Source organism: Lontra canadensis, unplaced genomic scaffold, assembly GCF_010015895.1.
Source record: "Lontra canadensis isolate GAN:19392208 unplaced genomic scaffold, GSC_riverotter_1.0 scaffold240, whole genome shotgun sequence".
In the NCBI taxonomy this organism is placed as follows: Eukaryota; Metazoa; Chordata; class Mammalia; order Carnivora; family Mustelidae; genus Lontra; species Lontra canadensis.
Genome location: NW_022631234.1, coordinates 87,480 through 101,328, shown reverse-complemented (window position 1 = coordinate 101,328; position 13,849 = coordinate 87,480). Strand labels below are relative to the sequence as shown.

Genomic DNA, 13,849 nt, shown 5'->3' with positions numbered 1-13,849 from the left:
GACTAATGCCTCTGGTCAGAGTGCACATTTCCCAAAATAGAGCAGGTGACCCACCCATAGCCTCTGGGTTCTCTGCACACCTCAAGCTGTGTTTAATTTGCGGACTCATTCAGCCCCCCTCTCCTTCATAGCCAAACAGTATAAAGGATCCATGAAAAAATAAACAGACACACACTAAAAAAAAAAAAAAAGAGGCAAACACAAAAGACTCAACTATAGGGAACAAACTGGTGGTTGGTGGGTGACGGATGGGTGAAATATTTGAGGGGTATTATGGAGTACATTTACCATGATGAGAACTGAGACATGTATTGAATTGTTGAATCACTGTGTGGTACCCTTGAAACTAATCTAACCCTGTACATTAACTCTACTGGAATTTAGAAAACAATTTTTAAAAAATTTATAAATAAATAAGAAATAAGAAACTCTAGAACACTTTATAAATTCAATTTTCACTGAATTTACATAGGACACTGATAATATAAATGAAATATAAATGATTATTAAAAATTGTTTTTAAATAAATAATTTTCATTACCAAAAGAAACACAACCTTCTGTAGTAAAATTCATCCTACCCCAAATCATCTCAAACAAGAGTCAACTTTTATCCTCTGCTACCTGAGCATAAGGTATGAAGTAACTATTCTCATAACCACACCAAGAGTCTATATCCAGAGCAGGAGGGCAGGGCACCAGCTCACCCAAGACCAGCCTCAATCCTTTTGCTTCAGGGAGTCTGCAGCTCCAATAAGAACCACCATGAGGGGTCTGAGACTATGTTGGGGCCCTACGGGGGATATAACTTTGGCTACAAGAGAGTAATGGACATTTGGCTCTTTGGGAAACACCATCAACACCAGAGCCTGGGCTGAACCCCTGCCCTGAAAAGTTCACAGTCTCTTCCAAAGGAGGAGAAAGCACAGGGTCCTCCCCAGGCCCACTCACCACAGAGAAGATAGTCAGGGACACATCTCCTGACCTAGACAGCCAGTGGAGGAAGCTAAAGGGAAGGAGAAAATGTGGAAGCTATCAGTCATGTTATAAAAGAAGACATCACCTTTGTTGAGGTCCAGGAAAACCCCTACCCTGTGGAGAACTTGCACAAGGATTAGTTGAGTCACAGTGATGGTACAGGCATAATATATATTGGCAAAGTGCCCACAGTCCAGAACCCCTTTTCTGGGAACTCTTGTGCCAGTCCTACTTCTTCACATCTTCCCTACAGACCCCCAGAGCCCACTCATTTCTGTTTCCACTCTTGATCTTCACCTCCCAGTAACATCACTGTGATGTTTTGAGCTCACAGTCCAGGATGCTGTGTCTCTCCTGTATCCTCAAATGTGTCCATCCAGATCATACTGGTCTTTTTATCAGAGACAGCAAGGTCAGGATGTGCAGCATCTGGATCCAGACACTGCAGAGAGAGTTGCCAATCATGCAAGGCCTTCCCCTGCCCTATAAAAAGGCACACAACCACCACCACCACCCAAGACACCTAGCTGCAGGGAGGGCTAAGTCTTCTGAGATTAGAGCCTTGTGACTCAAGCCCATAGCTCTCCAAACAAGAGAAGTAACCATGAGAATGATTAGGGGGTTAGGTATGTCACAGGACACTTGAGGAACAGACGATACTCCATGGACTGAGGGATATCTCTTTAGCATCCAATATCACTCACACCCACCAATCCCAGCAACATGACTGCCCCATCCGAGCCCACCACCATTGATGGTGCCAGCATCTGTATCATCACAGCAAGCTGAAGGAGATGTCAGCAGCCATCGGGCAAGAGTAGAAGCACCCAGAAAGAAATCAAAGTAACTCACAGGCCTGGAACTTCTCCTTCTGCCAATCTATGTGGGAAGCACATTTACCAGAAGTGAACAAAAACTAGAGATTTGTGGAGACTGTACACATCGATGTCAATATCTAGTCATCTGAAATACAGTGATGCAAGAGTTATAGGGAAATATACTTTGGAAACATTCATCCGATGCATTTCTTTTACACACACACACACACACACACACACACACACACTTGGAGCCATCCTGCTACACCCTTCCCAGGAATGCCAGGGCGTAAACCTTAACACCACTGGGAGGTTGAGTAACAATATGAAAATAAGATTCTATTCCCAGATTTCACTATCAAATTATGCTTTCTTAATCCCTAGTTACACATCCACTCTGAAAGGTAAGTTTTCTTGAGAAAGAATTGGAGAGACCCAAATTTCTGAGATCTCTGAGGTGTTTGGGTGGTTCAGTCAGTTAAGCACCTGACTCTTGATTTCCGCTCAGGTCATGATCTCAAAGAGTCATGGGATCGAGCTCTGTGTTGGGCTCTGCACTTGGTGGGGAGTCTGCTTGACCATTCTCTCTCTGTGTCTCCTTCTGCCCCTCCTCCCACTCATTTTGTCTGTCTCTCTAAAATAAATAAATAAATAAATCTCTTTAAAAATTCTTGAGGCCTTCATTTATTTAGCTGATTGAACTGATCTTGTAGGTTGACAATGTAGAGACAGATCAAGTTACCCTCTGTAGGCTGAGGTCCTGAGTTGAGCAAGAAGAGAGCACAGGGACCTCCTCTCCTAATGGCCCAAGAACACATAAACTCTTTCAACCTTCATACTCCCTTTTGGGGAGATAAAGGAAGCTAACTGATCAAAGCAAAACTTACATATGTCAGAAGATTGAAATGTCTGCAGTGTGAGAGCTGTTACCTCCAATAGGGCAGAGACTCCAGAACAAAATTAGAACACTCATAAAAATAAGGAAATGACATTTTCTTGACCATTTGGGAGTAGTTCTGTGCCCACCATTCCCACTTACACAGATTTATTCATATAAGTGGGCTTTTCTGTCTGTGTTAATTTGCTTGGTGGAAACAGATCACTTAATATGGGCTGACCCCCGTGGCCCTTTGAGAAAAAGAAACTTTGTTTACTTGTTCTTCACTGACAGATTAGTTGACTCCCAATGAACACATTTATATATAAATACTGACACGCATTAGCAAAGAAGAGGAATCAGGAGGAGAAGGAGAAGGAAGAGGAAAAAGGGAGTTGGCATTCCATTCCGAGACTCAACAATGCATCCAGAGCTATGCTATGCATTTCAGAGGCTGAAGTGCATTCTTCACTTCATTTCCACAGAAAGTCTTTCATTATGATTTATTTTTCCAATTTCATGAATAAGATGAGATCAGACATTAGTCCACCTCACACTATGAACCCATCAATGTGAAAATGTTGATTCTACTGTAAGGGTGTCTGTCCTGACAAAATAAACAGGTATACAGAGTTCACATTATTTTCCCCCATAGGCTTCTTTTTCTTTCCAAGTTTTTATTTAAATTCCAGTTAGTTACCAAACAGTGTAGTATTGGTTTCAAGTGTAGATTTAGTGACTCATCACATACATACAACACCAAGCGCTCATCACAAGTGCCCTCCTTAATCCCTGTCCCTCATCTAGCCCACCCCTACCCATGCCCTCCAGTAATCCTCAATTTCTTCTCTAGTGTTAAGAGTCTGTTACAAGGTATACTTTGACACACATTCACTTCAGTTCAATAGAGAAAGGAGAGATGCTAAAAGAAGAATAGTTGATCCCCATTTTTAACAAATAAATCCCAAGAATCAGTGAGGCTCTCTGAAGGGATTTTGTCATACATCTAGTCCCCAGGCCTCCTTCAGCCATGGCTCCCCCTTCTCTGCTGTCACAGTCATTATCCCTGATCATGAACACAAACAGCCAAACACAAAAGACCACATATTACACGGGTTAAAAGGGCCCAGGACTTAACCAATCCCACTGTTAAAGGATGCTCTGGATAAACTTTCATTGCATTAGGATCACCCTGAACACACTCTGGTCCCAATTCCACTAGAAGGTTGAGATGGTCTCATTATCAGAAGCAAACTCAATTAGATGATTAAAATAAATATAAGTCTTTTTAGAAATGACTCAGACAGATGTCAGGAGTTTATTACTTTTCATGCACCCAAATACCTTGCACACCCTCAGTGTACCTACCACTTTAACCACTGTGACTGTGATTTCTGGTCTCTCTTCCACTGCTCTGAGCTGCCCAAAATCTCTCCAAGAGGAATCACGGGTTCTCTACTTTCTTTCGTATCTCTTCCTCTCTTCCTTACCAGCTTGCCTTTCCCTAATTTACTCCCCACCTTTCTGTGGTAAACAATTCTCATTCCTCTAGATGTGTCCTTTTACAAACTTCACACGTTGCCCCCAATAAACCCAAACAAGGTGGAGCCCATCAGGCAAGTGCAATATTCTCCTAAAAGGAATGACAATGGTTGGGAACAATCACTAGTGGCTGTTTTTTGAAATCTATACATATCATCTATCATAATGTTATATATTAAACATACACTATAGATTACAGTGCAATATATTTTAATATATGTTATTCTTCTGCTACACAAACATATATACAAGATTTTGTACATAATGAGGGTGGTTCACAGACCCCACCCCCAGGAATCCATAACAATCCTGAAGGTTCTGGATCTCAGATTCAGATCACCTGCTCAAAAGCATTTAATTACTTAGCAACTAAGATGTTCAAAGGAAGAAACCCAGCTTGGACAAGGACACAGAACATGAGGAAGTGAAATGAAGAACATACCAGGGGACCAGCAAGAAGGAGGCAAGTCAAATTTAGATCTATGAAAAGTAGGAATTTCAGGGTAAAATGGATTCAGGCCCAAGAATCCACTTAGGAATATCTAAGTACTAAGCAGGCAAACATGATTTCTGAAATCTTATAGACATGGGAATTTCTAATCTATACAATCACTACCCTTTTCCAGACTCTCCTTAGAAATGACCCCTTTATTGACATTGAACAAACCAAAACAATCAGGTGTTCAGAGGGTGTTGCTAACCCCAACAGCCACCTATGGTAGAGAATGGGTTAGAATGGAGGCAGATATGTGTTCCCAAAGACAGTCCCTGCAGTCTTCCAGAGGGAGAAGACAGAAGTAACAAGGACAGCATGTACACCAACCCTGTCCTGATGTGGGGTACATGACACAGAATGGGGCAAAGTTGAGGCTAGGGAGGTAAGGCCACCAGGAACCCCAGAGTCACTTACCTGCATACAGCTGTGCCTTCCTCCTGGCTGAAAGGGAGCACACCCTGGTGAGAACTCAGTCAGAACAAGCCTGTTCAGCGTTCATCTACTGACCCTTGGCTGCCCTCTGGAACACAGATGACACTAGCTGCAGAGCAGGGAAAATCTGGAGAGGAGATGACCTCCTGCCACGTGCTGACAGCAGGGTACTGTGGGAAAGTCCCTGGACCATAGGTCAGGAAATCTGCATCTAAGGCTGAGTTTCACTCTTGCCCACAGATATTTTGAGTCCTTTGACAAGTCATTTAGCTGTCATTTGCCTCAAAACCTTAAAAAAACCTTATTCTACCTGCATTGGATTTTGTACCTATTAATTGAAAATTATACAATATGGGAAAATATTTTAGGGAATAAAATATACGTTATTCCACAATTGTAAAAAAAAATGTTACTAAATTCCGTGATTTTGATAACAGAGATATTTAAGAAAGAAGTCAAAAGGGAGGATGACTTCAGGACAGGGATGTGAGCTGAGCTCTGGGGTAAAGGTGGCCAATCTTTCTCAGATAACACATCGCTATTTGGGGGCATTGACAGTTCATCCCACCGTATTCTCACACATAGTCTTTCCAGTCCTCTACCCACCACTTTGTGACCACAACTTCCAGGAACTGGAGAAAACACACACTCTCCCCGGTTGGTATTATGTGGTCAGAACCACGTCTTTGTTTAATGAACTCCATTTATTTTTATACCTTCTTTAATGAAATTTCAGAGCAGCTGGCTTTTGGATTCCAAGTGCTAACAGAACTAGTTATATTAAAGGCTAAAAAGCAAGCAATGTGGTGGGTAGGTCAGCATTAGAATAAAGCCAAGATGCACAACAGACTCCAGGGACCACTATCACCCCCAGATTCCCAAGCACTGGGTAGGAAACAGTGGCATAGATCAGGGAAAGTTCACGGAGCAGGGTTCGCCTCCCACCAGCTTCCACTTCTGCCCCAGGGAAGGGTCCACATGTCTCTGCATGACACAAGGAGAAGGGATACCTCTTGGCTTAATTAAGACAGAAGACACAAGGATATCTGGAAAGTCACTCACCAGCCAGGTAAACGGATTCCTTCCAATCTGAAAGGCAACACAGGAAACAGTGAGCTGAGAACCAGAACGTCTCCTACAAAGGGGTTGCAGAAAGTTCTGGAGAAAGAACAGAACTTACCAAGATCTGCTTGCAGAGCATCTGAAAGAAAGTGAAAGATAGGCATGAAATCCCATCACTAAAAACAGCAATGACGACAGCTGGAAAACCCACCAAAAGATCTCTCTGTATCCTATAAGAAGATCTAACCCCAGACCCCTTGAGCCTCCATAGCTCCAACTGTCCTCTCTGAAACTACTTGGCCACCTTCCCAGGACAAGGGCCTTCCTGTCCACTTTTCCTCCACACCAGCTTCCACATTCACAGGCCTTGGCCTCTGCCCTTCCTTACCTCTGGCATTCAGCACATTTTCCTTTGTGTTCTAGTCCTTTTGCTTGTCCTTGTGCAGTTTCTCCTGTTCCTGCATCTCCTGCCACTTTGCGGTATTTTCTCTCTTGCTGTGGTAGGCAGGCCCAAGGGTTAAGAGCATCAGTGAGTTCAGGCTCACTCTGAAAGCTGGCTTCCAAGGAGAGGCCCTAGGAAAGAAGGCCTCTGTGCCCAGCCAGAGACCCTGTCAGGGACACGGACCAGAACAGACCAGCCAAGCACACCCAGGAACACCTGCCCCTCCCTCCCAGAAAGAGCACTGACTTTAAATGAAAAGAGCTATTGCCTTCCCCTGGCCCAGGATGAGGTAGAAGACATGGTAGATCACACTGCCTGAAGAGCAGATCCTCACCCACCAGAGCAGCCTCCACACTAAACAGCCTCCCACTGTCTTGGGCATGTATCTCAGAGAATACCAGGAACTTCTCCCCTCTGAGAGCTCTCCATTATACCTGAGGTTTCAGGAACCACCCCAAGGCCATGCATAGAACTTGGACCCCATCTTCCTCTGGGTCTTGGATGTGCACTTGAGGAGTAGAGCCCATACCTGCAAGAGAGAAGCTGGAGAATCCAGGAATCCCGGCAGAGTCTTCCTGTGTACAACTCCAGGGACAGCATTGCATTCTGAGGCCTCTTTGAGGAGTGGACTCTACAGGGAGCAAAACAGTAGCCCTGCCTCAGGGAACAGAAGGAAAGAGCACAGGGACTGCTGCAGGCACAGAGTGTGGGCTCTTCTCCCCAACCATGAGGGTAGAGGTCCATCGCCCAGAGTGACAGTCCCAGGATCCATCCTTCTCTGCTTTTCTCACCTCAAACACTCTCTAGGGCATCTGCTTGCACACCCACTGCCACTTGGTCATCATTTCCACCATTGACAACACTACATATCTCCTGAGCTCCTTCCCGAATATCCACATCCTTGGGGGTTAGCTCTGCCATTCCTCACAGATACTTCAGACTCAAATCCTGAACTAATTCATATTTGGACCCATCTGTGATAGGACAATGATTAAAATATCCCCAATCCTTCAGCCATCTTTACATCCAGCGAGCCCTCTGCCACATATTGTTAATGCCTTCACACTCCGCTTCTGGGCTCCAACCTGTGACTTGACTCAGCCACTTAGAGTTCAGGGAATGTGACTCTAGCAGAGGTTGGAAACTGCTTATGTCATTGCCTTGCCCTCTGCCACAGGAGGCCCATACTCAAGCTAACACAGCCTTTCAGATGTAGCTGTTCTAGACCAGCCACCAGCCAACTGGACAACACCCATGTGAGCAACCCCAGCCAAGATCCACTGTCAGGACAAATAAAAATTAAAGGTATGAACTCACTGTCCCTATTGAAAATAAGGACAGAGAGTCCCTTCCCATCCTTTTCTTGCAGCATTTACTCGAGGAAACTTGTGTTGTGAATGCTTTCTATTCTTTTTGAAATGTTAAAACTACACAGGACTTCTGCCAGCTTTGTGATCCTGGAATGTCTTTCTCAAGAACCTGGGAACCCTCTCTTTGAACTGTTAACAACAAAGAAGACAGCACCCTTCTCTCCCCCTTTCTGTGCCAGGGTAGGAACCTAAACTTAGTGGGTACCAGGATCCACATGGAAAATCACCTCCTGTCATAAACATGGGAGAATTTCGTTTCCTTCCAGATAAAGCCAATTAGCTAACACAATGATCACCCTGACTGCCAAGTAAACATAGCATGAACTGCTTGTGACCAATGGTGCTGACTTCAGAGCTAGTAACTGTCTATCCTGATAGCATGTATGTAATGAGTTGTGACTGCATGGTCATGGAAAAGGGTGACATTTATTTGTCTCTGCATCTCTTGAAAGAATCTCTGTGATGCACATTACATTGTAGTTAATGCTAATAAATAAAAAATAGAAATAATAAAAATTATTTCTTTTCCTACTATCCTTGTGGAGAAGATTTCTGGTTTGGGAGATGTGTGTTTAGTGACATTTTCCCGAAATGAACAAAGATGTGTAAGGAAGCCCAGTTAAGAGTAGAGAAATACAGCCTAGATGAGCTAAACTCCCTAAATACCCAAGTTAAATAAATGGCTATATGCCACTAAGATTTCTGTGGCTGTGTGTTACACAGCAACATGACAACAATTGGCAAATAACACATATTTATCAATATTTCTACTACTATTAAACAATTAGCCAAAGAGAAACCCTGGGACTCTCTGTAGTCTTCTATTGCACCTCTAAATTCTGTCCCCAAACCTACACACTCAGTTGAGTCTACTTTCCAAATCTCTCTGAAGCCAGATGCCTCCTCTTTTATCCAGCTGCTCCTATATGGAGTCAGACAGCCAAACTTCCTCTGTGTATCTACATCCGGCCTCCAGTCTCCATCCTTCATGCTGTTAAAGCAAACCCCTGCACAGTTCTGTTTAAAATTTCCTTAGGTCTGCATCCAAACTCCATTACACAGTACACAAACACTTCTCTACACTGACATCTGCCTCCACCCCACCCCCAAAATCCCTGTCCACTTTCACCCCAAATTCCATACCTGTGCCCCGCAGAGCACACACATTCCAGTCTCTGGACTATTTGGTTAACTGTCATAACCACAGTAACCATGCTCTCTGTGCCCCTGATAGTCCAGTCCATCAACCTGCAGGACTATTTGGAACACTATGTGCTTCACTCAGGTACCTGCTCAAGTGTGTCCTCCTCATGAGCTTTTCATGATCAATCTCTTCTCTGTGCCCATGGACCAGGAGCACTTCTTTATTCCAGGATTGTCACTTCTCCCCACCCTCCCATTCACCTCTCTCACCACCTATGTGGACTCCCTGTGTGACCAGACTCACCAGCCACCCTCCTTCCTCAAGTGTTTCATACGAGTGTTCCTCTTTTTGGAACTCTCGCCCACAGATATCCTCTCTTCAAAATGCCTACTTCACTAACATCTAACATCCTCTAGCCCCCATCCATCTATCTATTTTTTGCCTCTAGAATATAAATGCTGCAGTGCAGGGATCTTTCTTTGGTTCACTGATGTCCAGGTATCTAAAAGGGAACCTGGTTCTTAGTACGGGTTCTATATATTTATACTGAATAACTGAAGAAGTAGGAATACAGCCTGTTGCCGAAAGCCTGAACATTACGGATGTGCAGGATGGCCTCCTCCCAGGTGAGGAAGGTCTTCGCCAGTGAGGCCATGAACTCCATTGTGGACACAGACATAGGAGTGAGAAAGGCCAGGGCAGAGAACACACTATCAGTTGGGAGTCCCAGGCAGGAGGAGGTAAGTGTCAGGCAGGAGGCCCTGACCTGAGGACTCAGCTCTGACCATTCTGAATCAGGGCAAGACCATCTTACCACAATTTTTGAGACCCAGAAATCGTGTCAAAGAGACTCCCTCAGCAGCCTGTGCTCCCTGCTCCAGATCTTTCCATGATGAACTCTCTAACTCAGTGGTTCTAACCTTCCACAGGCATCACAATCACCAGGAAGGCCTGTGAAACACAGACTGCTGGGCTCCATCCCCAGAGCTCCTGGTCCAGTAGGTCTGGAGTGAGTCCAAGAAGGTGCATTTCTAAGGAGGTGATGGGGATGCGGATACTGATGTTCCAGGGGCCACACTCTGAGAACCACAGCTCTAACCTGCCTCCTCTTAGGACAGGACTGAAAATGCACCAAAGAGCACTACTGTGGCCTAGGTGGGAACTCTCTGCTCATGGGTCCACACCCAGCAATTTCCCACACCTGCTTCTAAGTTTATTATTTCTGTACATGTGTTTTTCCTCTGCTGAATTCCATGTGCACCAAAAACTGGAGCCCACAGCTGCTTCCATTAAAATCTTCCCCTATTCTGTAGGTCACAGGAATCAAAACAGTACTAGCTACAGAAGAAGGTTCACTCCACCACCACTCCCGACAGCCCTCGGCCTTCTGAGGACGTGGACAAGCCATGAAACAATCTTCTGCAAGACCAGCCCTGCTGGACTTCTGAAGAGCGATTTATCACCTCCTGTGCTATTCAAATGTGGCTGAGTTATCGGTCTCACCTGGGGGATGACAGTGACTAGTCTCCCTGGGACTATCCTCTCCCCAACCCCATGTGTGTGACCCTTTTAACATGTAAGTAAAACCACGTCCTTACTTGGCTCAAAGCCCTGCAATGGCTCCCCAGTTCCCCACATGGTCTGAAATCGTAAGAGGAAGACCTCACAGAGCTCTCCGACTCTCAACTCCTGCTTCTCTCCTTCTCATTCAGTCTGCCCCAGCCAATACTCGCCTCCTCTGCTCCTTGATCATCCAAGCATTCGGCTAGGTTTGCTCTGGCTTTTCATCCCTGCGGAGACACTCTTTCCATTGGGATCCTCACAGGCTGGTACCCCCACCTCCTCCACATCTTCGTTTCCATCTCACTGCCTACACTGGTCACCTTATGGAGCACCAATGCCTGCCCACAGCAATCCCTGCCCCTACAACTGCCCCACCTGCTCTACTTCCTTGTCCCACACTCTCCACTCCTCTAACAGATGTAAATTATATGGCATTGTGGTTTGCTGTCTCTTGACAGAATGTAAACTCTTTGAAGATAGGGATTCTGTCAGCTTTGTACATAGACTACTACCAAACACATACTCCATACCCTCTAAATAGCTGTGGGTACACTGAATTAATTAGAGAATAACTACTTAGATACCAACAAAGCCAGGAAACAAGAAATTGAGGCAAATTTATATTCACACTTTTCATGGTGAAATTCACATTTTTCATTTTTAAGACATAAACTCCTCATTAGACAAGCGTCATGGTCCCTGGTCCTTGTTTACATTTTGTGACTCTTTTTAAAATTTAGATACTACTGGGGTGCCTGGGTGGCTCAGTTGGTTAAGCAACTGCCTTCGGCTCAGGTCACAATCCCGCATTCCGGGATTGAGTCCTGCATCGAGCTCCCAGCTCCATGGGGAGTCTGCTTCTCCCTCTGACCTCGCCTCTCATGCTCTCTCTCACTGTTTCTCTCTCAAATAAATAAATAAAATCCTTAAGAAAAAAAAATTAGATACTACTAGCAGTTGGAAGTTCATGAGAATCTTTCTAGAGCCAGGGCCTCCACCAATAGCCATCTGTCCTGATGGAAACACCAGCAGAGCTCCCTGGTGCTCTCACCAACTCCATGGAGACACAGCGGGGGTGGGGGGGACACACTCACCTGCAGAGCCCCCAGCAGGCAGCTGGAAGAGGGAGAGCAGGGAGGGGAGATGGGAGAGCAAAGAGCCCCTGCAGCAATCCTCCATTTCCTCAGAGCTGGGGAGACACAGGGCAGGAGGCAGGTGAACACCTCCAGAGAGGAAGCAGGGCCAGCCCACAGGTCTGGGCCTCAGAGCAGACAGCATGGCTCAGGGCTGGCAACAGTCCCCAGCAGGAGCACAGCCTTTCCTACTGCTCAGTATGCTGATGGGGTTGGGGGCCCCACAACCCTGATGCCAGAAAAGTCCTCCCAGCCCTTTGGAAACTTTCCCAGCCTGCTCTGCCCACAGGTCCAGACCCTTTCCACCTCAGCACAGGGGCCTCCTCCAGGTCTGCATGAGTCACAGGCCACCACAGAGGATCAGGGACACAGGGCCCAGACTCAGGCCCCTCCCCTGAATGACATTACAGCTTCTGTATGCTTTTCTTCTCCTGATCCCTCAATATGACCAGGGAATCACTGAGAAACATGAGTCAGATTACATTCTCCTGTAACACACCCTGTCCTGTTGTTCCCCTGCGTTTTCCTGCTTGGCGCAACGACATGGCCTTGTTCCCAGCAAAGCATCTCTCAGCCTGTGTTCATTCTTGATTATTCTGAATGATCTGCTACATTTGTTTTAATGAAACAAAAACTGACCCATCAAGGCATGGGAATTTCTGCCCAGATGTCTGGTTGGACATATAAAAACTCTGGGCAAACCCAGGACTTCTGGATATACCTGAACACATCCCATGCTGTTATCCCCAAATGTGCATTTCTGCCAATATCCACTTAGAGTCAGGAGTATTGGGAAAACCCATCTTAATTGAAAAATAATGAATGAACAAGGACCAATATTAATCTCCAGGTCCATCCCCTACTCCCACCAACATTCCCTGCCCAACAGGGAGACTCCTCAAGGCCTGGGAGACATTAGGGGAATTTCACTGAAGAACAGAGGGGGGGGGGAGCAAATTTATTGAGTACCTAGTAAGTACCAGGACCTGGGCTACACAAGTTGTTCCTATGACACTTCATTCTCACACATGCAAAGAGATGAAGGAAAACATGAGCCCTGTCATCTAATAAGTCTTCATCCAGGAACTTTCTAGAAGAAGGAATGCTGGAGCTGCACCAACACTGCCCCCACACACACCCCAGTCCTCAAGCCCAGCCCAGCCCCCAGCTCCACACAATTCAGAATGAGAGAGGAGAAGGAAGGGGATGTTGGATTCAACAATGACCCAGCATTTTTGGACCAGAAAGCTTATCTCCCTTGAATGCTGACCCTTGGATCCCATGTTGGAAGAGGAGGGGAAAGAATGACAAAGCACAGGGAGGATTTTCCTGAAGGACCCTGGAAAAACACCTGGAGACATTGCAGGAAAGACACCAAACAACAAACTTCACTCCCACCACCCACACACTGCCAGTTCATCAGACTCACAGTCCAGCTATTTGTTAATAAACACTATTCACTGGCCATGAACGATTTTTCTTGCTCAAAATAAATTATCTAGTGGGGTGTTAAGATTGCATTTTCTACTTGAACAGCCATATAATACCTGTTAGCACCATAATATAATAGCATATAATAGCTTCAAGTGCTTTTGAAACACTTCCAGATAACTACCTAGGCTTTAAAACAATGGCTAAGGTAAAAATAATTATGAATTTGTAATGTGCCACTTGGTAGAAAGTATTAAACCCACCCTTTAAAAACCTCTAATAAGGTAAAGCTTAATTTATTTTAATTTTTTATGGCTCATTTTTATCTGAGTGTAATTGACAGACAATGTTTTTTTTTTTTTTTTCAGATGGCAACACTTTAATTCAACAAGTTTAACATTATTCCATGCTCTCCACAGGTGTACCTATCATCTAACTGGGAGCCTATCTCTCATTCTCTTCACCCATTTTGGCCCACACCGCACTCCATCTCCCCTCTGGCAAGCAGGGGTTTGTACTCTGTGTTCACAGGTCTGATTCTGCCTTTCATTTGTTTGCTAAT

The 13,849-nt window shown here is 45.1% G+C and overlaps 2 pseudogenes; both read right to left on the bottom strand.

Annotated features, from left to right (window-relative positions):
* Window positions 1–718: 718 nt before the first annotated feature.
* Window positions 719–1,753, bottom strand: LOC116862393 (annotated as a pseudogene).
* A 62-nt stretch (window positions 1,754–1,815) lies between these two features.
* On the bottom strand, window positions 1,816–9,824 carry LOC116862392 (annotated as a pseudogene).
* Window positions 9,825–13,849: the final 4,025 nt, after the last annotated feature.